This window comes from Juglans regia, chromosome 11 (genome assembly GCF_001411555.2).
Source record: "Juglans regia cultivar Chandler chromosome 11, Walnut 2.0, whole genome shotgun sequence".
In the NCBI taxonomy this organism is placed as follows: Eukaryota; Viridiplantae; Streptophyta; class Magnoliopsida; order Fagales; family Juglandaceae; genus Juglans; species Juglans regia.
In genome coordinates, this window is record NC_049911.1 from 2,105,262 (window position 1) to 2,121,098 (window position 15,837).

Consider the following 15,837-nt stretch of genomic DNA (forward strand, 5'->3'; position numbering starts at 1 on the left):
GGCCTCAGCCCACTAAGGTCCAACAGAAAGTTGGATCTTTATGGAGGAAGACAAGCCTTTGATCCCAGATGGAGGACGATGGCCCATCAGGGGATGGAGCCGAGCCACCGCTGGCGGTGAAGGTTCGGGCGACCCCGCTGAAAGTCGTCATGACGCCGATGGATGGCCCGTCGCCGAAAGATGCAATCTCGAAGCATGGAGGAGGATTTTCTGATGCCTCAAATGTCCACGAAGACCCAAAAATAACACAGATCATCACGACGGAAGATATTGACGCACAGACAACTTTGCCAATGCCAATGGTGACGTCTGCGAGTAGTGGAAAGGTTGTGAGTTCCACCTTAGAGGAAGGGGAAATTTCGGGACAAAAAGGCGAGGATGCTTAGGTTACTGTGGGCGAGCCTTTGCCTTCTAATCAGACACAGATAGTGCCGAATGAAGTTGAGGAAGTTATTAGTGGGCCAAATGAGAGGTTTTTGGGGCCGGAAGTGGAGAAAATTGTCTCATTTTTTGCGGGAGGGGACTTTGTCGATGGAAAGGAGATGGGTACCAATTAGTTGGATCTCTTTATGGATTCCATGGGCAGTGAAGAAGAGAATATGGGGAGCCCGTCACCCTTACAGATGCTCCCACCGTTAATAGCACCTCAGGTATCAGATTGGGTACTAAAAAAGGTATAGGAGTTTCATGGTTGAGTGGGAATTTCTTGTGATGGGTATGAAGACCAATTCATGGCCCTCCTAGTAGCCATGGAAGCTGGTAGATCCACAGTAATGAAGTCAGCTGTTAAAAAGGAGAGAGAGCTGAGACGGTTGCAATGCTCCATTAACTATGATAATAATGAGGGCGCTTCGGGGAGAGATAGAACAAAAGGGAGGGATGTTTCTTCTGTTAATGAAGCCTAAAATAATGTCTTGGAATGTGAGAGGGATCAATGAAGTGAATAAAAGGCTATATATTAGATCCCTCCTCCGAAGTTGGAAAGTAGACATTGTTTGCCTACAAGAAACAAAATTGACAGTTATTTCTCTTCGCATCATTAGGAGCTTGTGGAACTGTTTGCAAGTGGGATGGCATTATTTACCGTCCAATGGAGCATCTGGGGGTATACTAGTTATGTGAGACAAAATAGTGGTGGAAAATAAAGAAAATTTCATGGGGGATTATATGGTGGCATGTTCGTTTAAGAATGTCATGGATGGCTATCAGTGGGCTTTTGCAGGCGTATATGAGCCTAATCTTGATTGGTCTCAAAGCTTACTTTGGGATGAGTTGGCCGGTATTAGCAGTATTTGGTACTTACCTTGGTGTATTGGAGGTGATTTCAATATCACCCGTTTTCCGAGTGAGAGATCGGGTGGTGTGGGCTTCAACCAACCCATGGTAGAATTTTCTAACTTCATTTATGAGCAGAATTTACAGGATATACCTCTTGCAGGTGGTTCCTTCACTTGGTCTAACAACCGAGATCTTCCATCTTGGTCAAGGATAGACAGATTTCTAATTTCACCGGATTGGGAGGCACACTATCCGGAGCTTATTTAGAAGAGACTACCCAGGTTGTGTTGATATCACTTTCCTATTCTATTAAATTGTGGGGGCATTAGAAGAAGCCCAAGGCACTTCAAATCTGAGAACATGTGGTTGAAGTCAGAGGGTTTTTGGGACTGAATAAGACAATGGTGGTCTTCCTACCACTTCCATGGAACTGCTAGCTATAAGATGGCTTGCAAATTAAAGTCGTTGAAAAAGGATTTAAAGGAGTGGAATACACAAGAGTTCGGTAATGTGGAAAGCCAGAAATATGTTCTAATGGAGGAGCTTAAGGCTTTGGAAGGTGTGGAAGAGGTGAGGTTTTTTTTTTTAAACCGAGCGGGCCCGCAAATCCCAAGTGATTACGAACATTGAACGACTGTCTCTATTGGAAGAAATATCATGGCGTCAGAAATCACGAGCGTTATGGTTGAAGGAAGGGGATAGATGCACCAAGTTCTTTCACCAAGTGGCCAATTCACATAGGGGGAACAATGCGATAGATACCTTATTGATAGACGGGGTGGTCTCATCCAACCATACCGAGATCTCAAACCACATTGTCCATTTCTATGATATGTTGCTTTCGGAACAATTTGAGTGGAGGCCGAAACTTGACGGGATGGCCTTTGATGTTCTTGACCCACAAGTTGCGGAACGACTCGAAAGGCCTTTTGAAGAGGTAGAGGTCCGGTCGGTGATCAAGGGTATAACGGGTGATAAAGCTGCAGGTCCTGATGGTTTTTCCAGGGCTTTTTTTCAGACGTGTTGGGATGTGCTTAAAGATGATATCATGGGGGTTTTTCAGGAATTTTATGGAAGCGGGCGGTTTGAGAAAAGTCTTAATGCTACTCTCTTAGCACTCATTCCCAAAAAGCCAGGTGTGGAAGAAATGAAAGATTTCCGCCCCACTAGTTTGGTGAGTGGTCTGTACAAAATTTTATCTAAAGTATTGGCAAACAGATTGAGTAAGGTGATGGAAAGATTGATTTCGAAGCCTCAAAATGCATTTGTTCAAGGTAGGCAAATCCTTGATTCGGTACTGATAGCCAATGAATGTCTAGAGAGTTGAGTTAAATTGGGAGAGCCTGGACTCCTTTGTAAGTTAGACATGGAGAAAGCTTACGATCACATCAATTGGAGTTTCTTAATTTATATGTTGGAGAGATGTGGCTTTGGTTCTAAATGGTGTTCTTGGATCCTTCATTGTATTTCTACAGCTTGTTTCTCTGTATTGGTGAATGGGACTTCCAAAGGTTTTTTTAAAAGCTCGCAAGGTTTGCAACAAGGAGATCCATTTTCTCCTCTTCTATTTGTTTTTGTGATGGAAGCGTTCAGCAAGATGATTTCAAGGGCGGTAGAGGGAGGGTTCATATCAGGATTCTCAGTAGGAGAGGCAAGTTCAGGTTCGCTTAACATTTCTCACCTATTGTTTGTTGATGATACTCTAATCTTTTGTGAAGCCAGACATGAGCAAATCCAAGCTGTGAGAGCTCTTTTATTATGCTTTGAAGCTGTGTCAGGTTTGAAGGTGAATTTGGCTAAATCAGAAATAGTGCCAGTGGGATATGTATCCAATGTGGAGAGTCTGGCGTCCATCCTGGAGTGCAAGATATCTCAGTTGCCTATGAAATATCTCGGTCTTCTGCTGGGGGCAGCGTTCAAATCTAAAGCTATTTGGGATGATGTAATAGAAAAAATGGAAAGGAAACTAGCTGGTTGGAAGATAATGTACTTATCTAAATGGGGCCCGTTAACTCTCATAAAAAGTACTCTTTCTAACTTACCAACATATTTCCTTTCACTATTTCCACTTCCTGCTAAGGTGGCTCGTCGCATGGAGAAAATTCAACGTGATTTCCTGTGGGGAGGGATCAAGGAAGAGTTTAAATTTCACTTGGTGAAATGGGCCACAATTTGCTCCCCCATTAAGGAAGGAGGATTGGGTATACGGAATTTGAGATCCTTCAACCAAGCCTTGCTTGGCAAATGGTTATGGAGATATCATCATGAACGGGAGGCCTTGTGGCGAACCGTCATTGCCTTGAAGCACGGGGAATCATGGGGAGGGTGGTGTTCCAATGAGGTGAGTGGACCCCACGGAGTAGGGCTTTAGAAACATATCAGAAGAGGATGGGACATCTATGCAGCACACACTTGCTTCAAAGTCGGCAACAGTGTTAAGGTAAAATTTTGGCATGACTTATGGTGTGGTGATCGGGCACTCAAGGATGTTTTTCCAGGAGTTTACAGCTTAGCAAGACGGAAAGAAGCATCCATTGCCGATCTAGTTAGCTTTTCCGATGGCTCCTCCCAATGGAACCTTACTTTCAATAGAGACACACAAGACTGGGAGATGGATGACATTTCGGCCTTTTTTGACCTTGTGTACTCCACTCGGGTGTCGGGGGAAGGCGAAGACAAGTTATATTGGCATCTCTCTAAGAAGGGAGTTTTTACGGCCCGTTCTTTTTATCATTCCTTAAATGTGTACAACTCAGTCCCGTTCCCATGGAATAGCATTTGGAAGACAAAGACACCTCTAAAGGCAGCTTTCTTTGTTTGGACAGCCTCTTGGGGAAATATTCTTACCATAGATAACCTGAGGAAACGCGGCATCATAACTATGAATTGGTGTTACATGTGTAAGAAGAGCGGTGAGTCCGTAGACCATCTCTTACTACATTGCGAGATTGACATGTCCTTATGGACCAAAGTCTTAGCACGGGTGGGATTAGCATGGGTGATGTCGGAAAAGGTACGTGAGTTTTTAGCCTCCTGGAGAGGTATTAGGGGCAACTCTCAAATTGCATTTATATGGAAGATGTTACCTATTTGTCTATGGTGGTGCATTTGGAGGGAGCAGAACACAAGATGCTTTGAAGATCAAGAGAGATCAACGTAAGAGCTTAGAACTTTGTTTTTCAATACTTTACTCCATTGGTCAATTGTAATTGATTTTCAGGGCAGGTCTTTCACGATTTCCTTGTATCCCTATGCTAGACTTAAACTTGCTCATGTATATGTCCCATATACTTGGGCATCCTTTGTATCACTTTTGATCAATAAAATTTTGTTTACTGATTAAAAAAAAAACTTTTCTAAGGAAAATGTGATGGGAAAAAAATCGATGACAAAGGAAAAATAGTACAATGTTTTTGGGTACCTTAAAATGTTTTAGGATTGTGTTGTTAAAACCTTGCAAAGTAAAATTCAGTGAAAAAAACCCTTAACGAAGAAAAAATAGTACAATTTGTATAATCATTTTCTCTCCTTCTAAAGCATGTAGAAATTTAATTGTTTATGATGAAATATTCATGAGTTGATGTATTCTAATATTGTGTACCAATTTCTTGAACGTTGTTGTTGCTAATAATTTAGTGAATAAATTTGCCCAATCACTTGAACATATTTGTTTGATTTCAATATCACCACTCTTTTGAAGTTCATACGTAAAACAGATTTTGGCAAAATGTGTTTGGTTCTATCATTTTTAATATAGCTTCTCTTGATTTGCGTGACTCAATATTATCTTTATATAGCATCGTCAAATCATCTCTGGTTGTGGATAAATTACACTTTTCTTAAATGTGTTGAATTACTGATCTTAGTCAAATGCATTCCCGACATGTTTTATGAATTGAAACAATTTTCAAGTGGTTGGAACAAGTAGCAACTGATGTTTGCCTGACAGATCTCGCCATGAAACAGCAGTACCACCCCATGTAAAGAGATCTTGTTTGCTATCTTCCTATTATGTGTATTGGAAAGGTTACCTGAGTCTACTTAACCAATTAATTGCATATTCGATGTTTTTAGATAAAATAATCTCATGTCAACAGTTCCATGAAAGTAATAGTGAATATGTTTGACCTCATTATATTGCCTTCAAGTTGATATAGAGTTGTATCTTGCTAATAAGTTGGCTGAAAATGTAATATCAGATCATGTGCAATTTGCAATATACAGTACTTTAAGAATAAGGCATAGTTTAGTTTCACAAACCTTTCAAACCATCTCATTTCATCTCGACATCCAAACAACATTCAAACACAAACATTGAACTTTCTCATCTAATCATTACCTAATCATTAAAAGTTTTCCAAACTTTCAAACAACACACAAAAAATAATTTAACTTTTTCAAATCTCAAAACAAAAATAATATTAAAAAATTATATTATGACTGTCTTTTAATTTTATAATTTTTTTCGTTCAACTTTTCTTCTCTTTTTTCAAAAAGTCATAAAAAGTTTAACTCAAACTATTTCACTATTATTAACAATGTATCTCACTACTATTCATAGATTTCTCATATCATCTCATCTATGTAACCAAACGAGGTCTAATGGCTGGTTTGGTTTAAGAGATATCTCGTACGGTAAAGTCATCTTTAATCCAAACAATTACTTCATTTTCAAATATGTTTTCACATGGGTTCACTAACAATGAAATGAGTGTTATGCTTTTCACTTTTCAGTCTGATTTTGTTTTTGCAGATAAAAAAGAAAGGCTCCTTGCATGATCACAATGCCGATTTCGTTAAATAAAGATCTGATATAAAATCAAATTAAAGTTAAATAAAAATAATAAAATTTTTTATTATTAACTCAAGATTTTATTAAAGATTGATATAAATATTTTGAGTTAATAATATTTTTTTATATTTTTATTTTTATGTTAAAAATTTGAGTTAATAATATTTTTTTTATATAATTTCATTTTATAAAAATATTGTCATCTTATAAATTATTATGAATTATATAATAAAAAATTGGGTATGTAATTTAAAAAATTAGTATTACTTATATATAAATATATTTATAAATAAAATAAAATTATAAATATTATGCAATCATTTGTGGGACCCACATCTATCTTCTCTCAAACAGCTTAAAAAAATCTCATTTTACTTCCAATCCAAATACAAAATTTTCAAAAATCATCTCAACTCATAAATCTCACTACTATTTATAAATTATCTCAATTCATCTCATCTCATCTCAATCTAAACGGGATCTAGGTATTTCTTCACATCTTCTTGAGCTAAAAAATGTCTTTTTCACATCAAGGAACTGAACAACTATTGATCTTTAAAGGATAAGCTAATCCATAACTTTTTTTTGTATATGTTGGCTAATGAAGCAGAATTTCGTTAACAAAATGCTCAATTTGCCGATCAATACAAATTCTTTTTTCCAAAACCTTTTGTTTCAAACTCATTTTTTGAACTTGCCATTTTTGTGAACTCTTTTGGAATCCCAACAAAGTTTAAATTATCTACATATACCAGTATTAATAAATCTAGAATTTGATTATTTTCAAATCAGGTTATTCACTAAGAAGATTAGACCACGTGCATTCAGATTGTTTTAACCAGTATAAAGATCTTGTAGTTTGATAGAATAAATAGTTCGAGATTTTGAATTATATGATTAATGTATTTTATATCCTTTAGTGATTTTCATATATATATATATATCATTACCTAGTAATTCATATATATATATATATTATGACAACATTTATTAAACTCATATCTGAATTTTTATTACCATTAAGCCAATAAAAAACATGAATATAATTGCATCTATTACAAGAGAATACATTCCTTTATAATCAATATCAGTCTTTGCAAGAAACGTTATGCAACAAGTCATATTTTGTATTTCATAATTTTATTTTTCTCATAACATTTACGTGCAAATACACACATATCCAACAAGCATTACACTCAAGTGTTTAGATTATAGGTCCAAATACATCACTTTTTTCTAGTAATATCAATTTTTCATGAATATTTTTTTCTATTTTAGTCAATCATTTCTACTTCGGCATTTTTTCGACAGTTTTTGTTTAATTTCATCATCACTAATGATGATATCAACAATTTTAAATAAAAATATGTCATCAAATTTTTTTTCATCCCATAATCCTTTCATACGTACATAAAATAACAATATCTCATTAATTTCAAATACATGTGTCTATTTTGGGGATAAATCTTCATGAGTCCTTTTTTAGGATAATTTTGTATAGAAAATTTGGATAGATCTATAATTCTTATTGTTTGTATTGTGGGTATGGCCTTTTCAGGGGCACCAATCTCTTTTATTTGTGTTTGTATCTTCTAATAAGTTTTATCCTTTGCATCAATAATTCTTTCACGTTTAAGGCGTGTCGTAGATTCAATAGCTGTTATATTAATTGATTGTCGTATAATGACTCTAACTTTGTTGGAGTATTAGCAGCTAAAATGCACGACTTCACAATTTTCTTATTGTCAGTGAAGATATCTAGTAATTGATTTTTAATAGTTTGCAAACTATCACCTGAACTTCTAGTTCATATAAACTTGCACAAGGATCAAGATGAGATAATGTCGAAATGTTTTATATTATATATTTTTCTTCTCCTAATGATGGAAATATTGTTTTATCAAATGATAGTTTTCAAAACGTCTTAAAAAATATCCTTAGTTAAAGGCTTAATGTATCTAATGATAAAGTGAGAATCAAAATCAACATAAATTGTAGCTCTACTTTGAGGACCCGTCTTTGTACGTTGGGGAGAGAAATGAAGAGATAAACAACACAACCAAAAGCATTAAGATAAAAAATACTTTGTTGTTGGTCAGATGTAAATTGCAATGAAAATTATTTATTCTTCACAGTTAGTCTGATTCGAATTGATGCATGATGCACTTAACATGTGATTAAATTATTCTCATCGTTTTATAATACAAATCAAAAGAAAAAGTTAGTAACTTTTCTAGCATGAGCTTCTGGCCAATTCATTAATTTAATGTAAAGATATTCATTATCACTTTCCTTAGTGGTTTCAATTTGATAACCATTTCAACAAATACTTCTAAAACCAAGTAGATTTCTTTTAGATTTTGAAGAATACAACTCATTATTAATACAAAATTGTGTTATTTTTGGAAACATTATATTTACTCTTTTAGAACATTCAATTAGAATTTTTAAACCTAAAATTGCATTGACATTAGTTCTATTTAACGTTGACATCAAACTTTACTAATAAGTTTGGAATTGGTCAACATATTAATAGAATCTCTGTTTCTATATAAACATATATATAACTTTATTACATTGAATATAACAAAAGGTAGTAAAAGATATCAACTCCAATATAATGTTATTACATGACAAAAAAAAATTAAACTCATTGATGTGACCATACTCAACACCAATCAAAATATCATTGTTTTTGTTAGGAAACTTGAGAGAAAAAATAATAAGAGTTCTGACCATCCCATTTGGAGTTTATAATGATCTTTGTATCATTATGGTTGGCAAACACTCGTTCATTTTTTTTACTTTTCTTTTTCCTTTTATGGAGGCTTAATGTAGATCTACAAAATATTTAGACGTACGATAACTACATAACCAATATTCTTTCATACCACGCATATAATATTTATCTTTATATTTCGTCGCGAGCTTATTCTTTAGCCTTTGTTTTTACCTTATTTTGTTATAGTATGGTTCAACGTCTAGTGGTTATAATATTTTTCTCTTTTGAAACTTTTGACACTCCCATTCATTCATAGTTCTTTCAACCACATCTACAACCACGAATTCATTGATTGTTATGATATGCAATTCCATTTGACTCAAAGAATGGAATAGAACCGATTGGATGAGACTGTCAATTTTTTCATTAAAAGTTCATTATTTTCTTCAATCACTAATAAATACGAAATTAAATTAGACAACTTTGTGAGCTTGCACCCTCAATATTGTTATTGCATGAGCACATGCGAGACATTAAGTATTTTATATATTTCATTTCAAACATTTTCTCATAAATGGTTCTCTCTACATATAATTATAACAAGTTTTTGGAAAGATTACAGTCTTATGGTATTTGTATATCTTCCTAAAACTCTATCATAAATTTAAGGAATATTTTATGATAAGGTATTAAATTTTTAATTCTTCATATAGATGATGGGGAGAAAAAATCATTGATTTAGAGCAATCTTACATAAGTGCTTCATTTATTTCTTATATAGTATTTCCAAGATTCAATAAATCAAAATGAATCTCAACATCAAGAACTCAAGATAAATAATTGTTGTAAAAAACATCAATAGTGATAAACTCAACGTTTGTAAAATTCGGCATTATCTATATCACATATATGAAAAATAAAATGAGTAAGTAATATTCAAAGTAAGGGATATTATATAAGAATATTAACCATATTAATAGGAAAATATACTACTCCATATAATATCATATAGATCGTATTAAGATGTTATAAAATAATATATAATGCAATAAATAGATATCAATATTTATAAAATAGACTAACAGTGAACAAAAAATATTACGTAAACATCTTTTTAACTCCAAATATCAAAAGAATGCAATAATTGGATAGAGTTTCACGTTGATAATATGTTGTAAAATTAAAGAGAAATAATTATATAATTAAAAGATTGCAATATATAAAACTAGCTCCTCATAAGTTTAATACAATTCATCTCAAATTTCTTATGTATTACAACATTTTTAGAACTCTTTTATAGGCATGAAGGGATAAAGGTTACAAAATATTGATATATAAATTAAGAAGATATATTGATTAATATAGGAATTCTAAAAGTTAATATATGGATTGTTGAGCCTTTTTTTTTTTTTTTGTAACTCTTCCAAAATCGTCACAAGCAATAAATGAATAGAGATTAAATTAATTGGGAAGAGTTTAGGTTAGACTAAATATAGGGTCGTATTAATTACATACATTATTTAACAAATGAAAACTCCAACTTCATATATACAAACTACTAAAGATTCTCTAACTATTAAAATCACCATTTAACTATTAGATGTTGATATTTTATATTATTTGTTAAGATCTAGTCAAAATTGTATTGCATCTCTCCATCTATTTCAATAGCCAAAATTGAGCATGCGTGCGAAATTAATTTTTTATAAGATTTGTAAAAAGAATAATAAAAACCACTAGAGATGTAAAAGGATTCCACAAATTGACGTGGCAATATGCCACATTTGTTGAGTTGTTTTTTATTTCATTCACTTGTTGTCATTCCCCTCCACCCCACACATGCCCTTTCCTTTTCCCATTCCCAACCCGAGCCCCTCAGATAGAGAGACCTGAACCCGTGCCAGCTTTACTGCCAGTTCCTATTGACGTTGCTAACCTTACTCACCGAGGTCACAACAACCTACTACCGCCCTGTATCGCTACCTCTTTATTGCTCTTTCTTTGCCTCTTTCTCTCTCTCTACACTTTTGATCTTGCTCCAATTTATTGGTATTATTCCATCCGATTAGCTTTGAATGTCATCACTAACACTTGAACGCCTCTCACAAGCCAGGTGCCTAAACCCTTATCTCTCTCTTTATAAATTCAAGAACCATTGTTATGCCCCAACTCTGAATCTTAAAGTTGTACATAAGCTTATTTGCTCAAAATTCTCCCTAACTTGCTTACATTCCAAATTTGTTAATTGTCTTGTTGATTAAATGTAAAATTTGTCTTGTTTCTGTACATAAGTTTTATCATTATTTTTGTCTTATTGATTAAATTTATCTTATTTCCGTCTTACTAAATTCACAAATTTCAACAAAGTCTAGACTTACTTCATATGTAATCTAGCTAGATAATACAGGCAATGTGACTCTTATTCATTGTAGAATTTTATTTAAAGTATTCAATTTAGTGTAAAATGAGTAGAAGAACATTGTTATAAAGTTATATGGGCAATGTGACTTATATTCATACTTAGTTATATTTAATAATATTTTGTTTTGGTCTTGTTAAATTTGCAATTTTAAACAAAGTCTAGCCTACTTCAAATGTGAGCTAGTATAACAATATGGGAAATGTGGCTCTTATTCATGGTAGAAACTTAATTTTAAATGTTCAATTTTGTGTAAATTGAGCAAAAGAACATTGGTATAAAGTTATATGAGCAGTGTAGCTCTTATTCATGTCCATTTTGGTTTAATAATTTGTCTATTTTTGTCTTGTTAAATTTGTAATTTTTAACAAAGTACTTCATATGTTATTAGTTTAATAAATTTATGATGGATAGCTAGCAACTTTTATAGTCCAAAAAAGGACTAACGTAGTTGTAATAATTGCTTGAAGTCTTCAACTGTGCTTCAATCTCATAATGACAATAATCCTCAATCTCTTGCAATGATTTTGTTGTGAGGTAGAGTTTTTTTTTCCCCTTCTCTATTGCTTGACTTTGAAATGGAAATAATGGCAATTAGGCACCAGTTAGAAGTTATGAAGTATAGGATACCAATTTTCCTATTGTGGATATTCTTTATTGGTGTATTAGTTGCATACTTTGTAATTTGAGTTGTAATGAAGTTGTTGACGTATTGTGGGACTATACAAGTTGTGCAAGAATTCTTACTGTATAAATAGAAATAAAATTTTGTACTATGAAACTTATACAAAACTATTTTATTAGTTTTGTGAACATAGAAACAATGTTCACATAAAATATTTTGATTCTGACAATAGCACTTTTTGAACTAGTACAAAACATTGGCAACTTGATAGTGCAATGACAACAACAAAATTATATTCAAATATGTTTAAATCCTAAAACCGCATTCAAATATATTACAACCCCAAAATAACATTAAAATATGTTCTAATATTGTATTTATTTCAACTCTAGTATACTATCTTGACTCACAACTCCAGTATGTATTTATTTCACTTGTGGAGCACAAAAAAAAATACGAAGTTAGTAGAGAATTGCATTCACGTGACCATGACAATGTAACAAGATATTTGCTGGCAGTATAATTTTATGATACCTCATATGGTCTGTTTCTCATTTGTCTATTTCTTATCCCTTTTATTACTTTTTTTTTTTTACTGTAGAGATTTGCTGTTTTGAATTACACATTTCCTTTACTTTTACCATTAGTAAGGTTACGTAAGTTTTCATTTTTCTGCTTAGTTTTATTAGTTCTGTTGTAGCATACAACATAATCACCCCTTATAGTTTGACTCAACTTTTCTTTAAACTCACACATGTTATTCTTCCACTTTATATATGTTTCATGATCTTTTGAAGCAGGTAAAACTATTTTGTGATGATTGTTGCCTGAATCATTAAACCTCTGTGCTTTAGGGTTGTCGTAGAGGTCATCATAACTACATTTTATGATGATGTACTTTTTTTTCAAATCCTTCCACCAACAATCAAGAACATACTTGGATGACAACCACACTACTTTCTACCACATGGTGAGGATAACGAGTGCATGTCTACATACAATTTCCCTCAACTAGAATATAAGGGCACATTACCTTACATTCATTTTCATTAGTATACACAATACTTCACCTCTTTTGTAATGTCATCATAAATGCTCAAATAGTTAACAATGTCATATGTCGATATTATACTTTCAATTTTCTTTAGAAAAAACATATTATTCGTAATCTTCCTAAACTCTACTTGGACCTTTTTGAACTTGGCATTCGTGTATATCTCTTGAAGTTACTTATCAATTGCATGAACTCTAATGCAATGAATCTTTTATTGGAATGAACCAAAATCAACTATGCAGTTATTCTCGATCGTCCTTATTAAAGTATTATCATAGTCTACCAAACTTCATCAACAATATAGTAGCATCTACATAGCCATAAAAAAAATATATTCATACTCTCACTACACTGAATTATGACATTATGACCTAAAACGTATATTTCGCATATATAGGTACCCATTGATGCCGCTCCTCGTATAGCTTACTCAACCATTCACTGCCTGTTAAACCATTGGTCTAAACGATGTTGTGCTACCTTTGTTCAAATTCTTCACAATTCAAATAGTCATATATAGAATTTAATAAAAGACTTTTACAGTTTTCATATTATGAATAAGATTCAAGCTCCAATTCAAATAGTCAATTCCAATGCAAGCAGAATCTATGTTTTGCCATTGGAAAAACTCTTGCAATTGTTGCTTGTATTGCCCTATCTTGGTCAATTATAATTGCATTAGGAGTCCGTCCTAACATGCACCTCAACTATAATTCGAACAACCCCACAAATATATCTGTATCCTCATTTGATATGAGGCTACACCCAAAAAGAGTATCAATTGGCCATGATGGTTGACTCCTACAAAAAGGGCAAATGTCATTTTATACTTATTTGTTAAATACGTTGTGTCAAACGTTATAACATCTCCCAATGACTCATATGCTTTACCACTTCGAGCATTCGTCCAAAACAATTTCTCAAGCTCGAGTATTCATCTAAGCCCATAACATAGAAAAAGTCTTTTTTTTTTTTTGTTATCGTATCAAATAGTTTTGAAATGGCTCTGCATCTATTTCTTCACGCAACTTATTCCGAGCTTTATTGATATGATTTTGACACTTTTTTTTTTCTAAAAGTACAATTCTCATTCCCACCCCAATGACCATGGTTTTGTAAGTTTTAGCTGGACGAATTTCGGCTTTGTCCATCATCTCAATTCTTTTTTTTTTCAACCAATTTAATAATTTTGTATGGTAAGTAATATGTTTTGCCTTACTCTAACTCACAACATGATTGTGTTCGAGGACTATAATGGACACCTTATACCTTTTATCGGTTGTTTACTTTGCATTAAGTTTAGCATTGCAATTTGTCCCGCCTAATGATTTTAGTTCGCCAATTTTAGATGACTTGCTTCTTAGTTTGTGATGGTAACTGCATGCAATGGTGAACTAGTTCACCTCCCCATCATTCCCAATAGTTGTTGTTCTTTTTGACATCTCAAAACCCTATTGTTTATCATACTTTATATAATATTCAATAACCTATTCTCGAGTCCAAAATATCATATCAATATTTGGTTTTTCAACCATTTGATAGTAAGTATACTCAGATCCAGCTTACTCTTGTTAGTCTACATTAACCAAAACATAAAACAGTCCAAGTTATAATCAAAATCCATAATGAAGTCATACAAAATATAAGGAAACAATGCCATTAAAAATTTGATAGTTAATATCTAACCACATGGAATGTCAAAAGCTTCATTGTCATATTCTTTCTCGGAAGATATCCAATAGATTCGATTCCATCCTGATTATAGCTACGAGATAAAAATATATATAATTCTCATAGTGTTATGACTAAATATGAGAATACAAAATTTTTTCTTTACTGAGCATAAAAATCACAATTCAATAAAAAGATAAATACTGAGTAATTGCCACATATTAAATTAAATAAAAATAGAAGATGAATGTTAATCTACTCCGTCAACGAGTAATTATCGTATTATGAAGTACTGTAAAAATGATATGTAAGGTTGATAAATGATTGTTTAATGCAATTCACTAAAAGGTGAGGCTTGTGGTCAAGATTTCTGAGCAATTGTATCAAATAATGAAAAATTAGTAGGCGTCAGGGACTGGAGTTTGTTGGTGAGTCGGTGGCGACGATGTTAGGGGCGACATCTGGGATGAGAATGGAATGCAAGGATAACATCTGCATTACCAAACATTGCTGATTAGCTATTGGGACGGGACATCAGGGACGAGAAAAATAACAAAAATAACTTAGCAAAAATAGGAATAACTTGATGAATTTTTGTAAAAATAGCCCATGAATAATGAATTTGTGGAAAAATAAAATCATTTGTGTAAAGATTTTAAAATGGTTAGGGAGTAACCTTTGCTTCCTTCAAATTTGTGGAAAAACAACAAAAAGATAAGAAAAGAAAAGAAAAGAAAAGAAAAATACCTTAGTAGTTGACGTTGGGATATAAATGCAGGGGCAAGATTTGTGCCACGTTGGTTTATGAAATTCTTTTTGTTCGTGTCTCTAATAGCCCTCCCCAGAAAATTTATTTTCTTTATAGAAAAACTTGTTATCACTCTCACAAAGGCAAATTAAAAAGTTACATTGCAAGCATGAAACTGGGTGGGCAGCAGGTCCCTGCACCCTGTTGTCCCGCCCCGCATCTGACCCCCCTAGCAGGGGCGGAGGGCCCAACCCCGCCCCGCACTTATATATTTTATTATATAAATATGTATTTATACTATACATATTTATAAATATTTATTATTTTTATTATATATAAATATAGTAATATGTATTAAGTAAAATCTTTACTTAATATTTTGTGTAAGTTGTAGAGTAGTAGGCTAACCTTTTAATAGATTTCCAAGGCAATATAAGAGTCACACATTGTTTAAGTTTGAAACTTGTATTGTAAAGATAATTTATAAAAGGGTCACCTTACTACACTACAATTTACATAAAATATACA